Source organism: Palaemon carinicauda, chromosome 8 (genome assembly GCF_036898095.1).
Source record: "Palaemon carinicauda isolate YSFRI2023 chromosome 8, ASM3689809v2, whole genome shotgun sequence".
Lineage (NCBI taxonomy): Eukaryota > Metazoa > Arthropoda > Malacostraca > Decapoda > Palaemonidae > Palaemon > Palaemon carinicauda.
In genome coordinates, this window is record NC_090732.1 from 73,823,367 (window position 1) to 73,826,920 (window position 3,554).

The window sequence follows — 3,554 nt, forward strand, 5'->3', positions numbered from 1 at the left end:
GAAGGCTGTACAGCAATGGGCAATGACCTAGTGTTAATACACCGTGGTAAAGCCTCAGGAGGTAATATGGTTACCTCGTTATTTGATATTTTGTCAGATAGTATACTTTTTTTTTTGAGCTATTGGCAGTGCTAGGTTGGTTTGATTTTAATGCTTTAGCATATGTATTTGATTTATTTAATAGTCTTTGGGCATGGGTCACACTTATATGTTCTAAGTTTGATTTGTTGAGGGCAGCTTCCTCCAACTTATATAGCTCAGAGCTCTTGTCTATGGATTTATGATTCGAGCTGCAATTTAAACACCTGGCTCCAAGTGCACACTCTCCATGGTAAGATTTGGAGCAAATACCACACATCTTATTTTTGCAAACTTTGGACGGGTGCCCAAATTTAAAACAATTAAAGCATTGCAATGGCTTCTGCTTGAAGGGTCTTACTTTAATCCTTTCGTTATCGATAATAATATGAAAAGGTACATCAGCATCCTGGAACGTAAGGATTATTATTGATGTACCTGGGACTTTGTGAACTTTCCATACATTTAGTGGACACATGGCCAGTATCTCCTCCTCTGTAAAATCATATAGATCTCTGTTAAAAACTACGCCCCTTCCGTAGCTAAAATTTAGGTGGGGTTTGACATCTAACTTAATGTCATCACTACTTATTATTATTATTATCATTATTACTATCCAAGCTACAACCCTAGTTGGAAAAGCAAGATGCTATAAGCCCAAGGGCTCCAACAGGGAAAAATAGCCCAATGACGAAAGGAAATCAGGAAATAAATAAATGAAGAGAACAAATGAACAATAAATCATTCTAAAAAAAAGTAACAACGTCAAAACAGACATGTCATATATAAACTACTAACAACATCAAAAACAAATATGTCATAAATAAACTATAAAAAGACTCATGTCCGCCTGGTCAACATAAAAACATTTGCTCCAACTTTGAACTTTTGAAGTTCTACTGATTCAACTACCCGATTAGGAAGATCATTCCACAACTTGGTAACAGCTGGAATAAAACTTCTAGAGTACTGCGTAGTATTGAGCCTCATGATGGAGAAGGCCTGGCTATTAGAATTAACTGCCTGCCTAGTATTACGAACAGGATAGAATTGTCCAGGGAGATCTGAATGTAAATGATGGTCAGAGTTATGAAAAATCTTATGCAACATGCATAATGAACTAATTGAACGACGGTGCCAGAGATTAATGTCTAGATCAGGAATAAGAAATTTAATAGACTGTTAGTTTCTGTCCAAAAAATTAAGATGAGAATCAGCAGCTGAAGACCAGACAGGAGAATAATACTCAAAACAAGGTAGAATGAAAGAATTAAAACACTTCTTCAGAATAGATTGATCACCGAAAATCTTGAAAGACTTTCTCAATACGCCTATTTTTTTTGTGCAATTGAAGAAGACACAGACCTTATATGTTTCTCAAAAGTAAATTTGCTGTCGAGAATCACACCTAAAATTTTGAAAGAGTCATACAAATTTAAAGAAACATTATCAATACTAAGATCCGGAAGTTGAGGAGCCACCGTCCTTGACCTACTTACAATCATACTTTGAGTTTTGTTAGGATTCAACTTCATACCCCATAATTTGCACCATGCACTAATTCTAGCTAAATCTCTATTAAGGGATTCACCAACCCCAGATCTACATTCAGGGGATGGAATTGATGCAACGAGAGTAGCATCATCTGCATATGCAACAAGCTTGTTTTCTAGGCCAAACCACATGTCATGTGTATATAGTATGAAAAGTAATGGGCCAAGAACACTACCCTGTGGAACACTGGATATCACATTCCTATAATCACTATGGTGCCCATCAACAACAACTCTTTGAGATCTATTACTTAAAAAATCAATAATAATGCTAAGAAACGACCCACCCACTCCCAACTGTTTCAGTTTGAAAACAAGGGCCTCATGATTAACACAGTCAAAGGCAGCACTAAAATCAAGGCCAATCATACGAACTTCCTGGCCACAATCAAGGGATTTCTGTACAGCATTGGAGATTGTAAGAAGGGCATCATATGCTCCAAGGCCTTTACGAAAACTAAATTGCAAACCAGGGAGTAGATGATTACCTTCAGCAAACCTATTGAGACATTTGCCAGAAGACGTTCAAAAACTTTAGATAATATGGGAGTTATGGAAATTGGGCGGTAATCAGTGGGACTTGAGCTACCACAAACACATTTACATAGAGGAGTAACATTACCAATTCTCCAACAAGTGCTAAAAGCTCCACTTCTTGCTAACTTGGGCAAAATAACAGATAACTTTGGAGCTAAGAAATCTGCTGTCTTTATAAAAAACAAAGGAAAAATACCATTTGGGTCTACACCTCCATAAGCATCAAGGTCCACCAACAGAGCTTTAATCTCACGAGACCGAAAGCTAAACTAATTAGTTTAGCCTCAGGAAAACATGAATGAGGAAGTTCAAGTTTTTCATTACTCTGTTTACTGTCAAAAACATCAGCCAAAAGGGTTGCCTTTTCCTTTGGACAGTGAGTGACTGAGCCATCTGGTTTAAGTAAGGGAGGAACTGTTGCATCTACACCAAAGAGTGCAGATTTAAGGGTAGACCACCATTCATGTTCCTGAGTTGTACCAGAAAGTGTTTCTTTTATGGTTAAATTGTACTCCTTTTCAGGTGAGGCATAAACTCTCTGAGCAAAAGCTCGAAGCTAAGTATAGTTGTTCCAGGTCAAATCTGATCTGTTACCCTTCCAAAGGTGATAGGCCTCCTGCTTCTCCAAATAAGCACGTCTACAATCATCATTGACCCACAGTTTGTCCTTCACTTGGTACCTTAGCACACGAGAAGGGATACGCCTATCAATTATGTTGACTAGATTCTCATTCAAAGCGACAACAGGATCTACACTATTATATAATTATGACCAACTCAAGCACAAAAGATCATGCAAAATCCCATTCCAGTCTGCTTGGGATTTCATATAAATTTTACAAGAATATGAAATCAAGGCATGATCAGATGTCCCGACTGGAGAACCAACCTTACTAGTTATAACGCCAGGGGAGTCAGTGTATACGAGGTCCAAGCAATTACCAGACCTGTGAGTAGCTTCATTTATGATTTGCTCACAGCCTGATTCAGAGGCAAAGTCTAAAGCTCTTAAGCCTTGGCGATCGGTAGGAGAGATAGAACTTAACCACTCCCTATGGTGAGCATTAAAATCACCAACAAAGACAAAAGAAGCCTTTCTATCATCTTCTTGTATCTTAGCTATAATGGTAAGAAGACAATCGAAGATAGAATCATCCATGTCTGGATTCCGGTAGATCGAACAAAAATAAAAGTTGTTATGCCTGCCACAAACTTTTATTACCTGAATCTCATGACATCCACATAGATAGCAGGACTTATGAGAAGCAGGGTACAATATTACCGACTGTGTACTGGATTTGGCATGGATAACGAGATATATCGCCTGGTGCAATAGTTCCTACTTTTTTCTGAATCAATTTGCATATTCTAAAATAATTCCCTGTA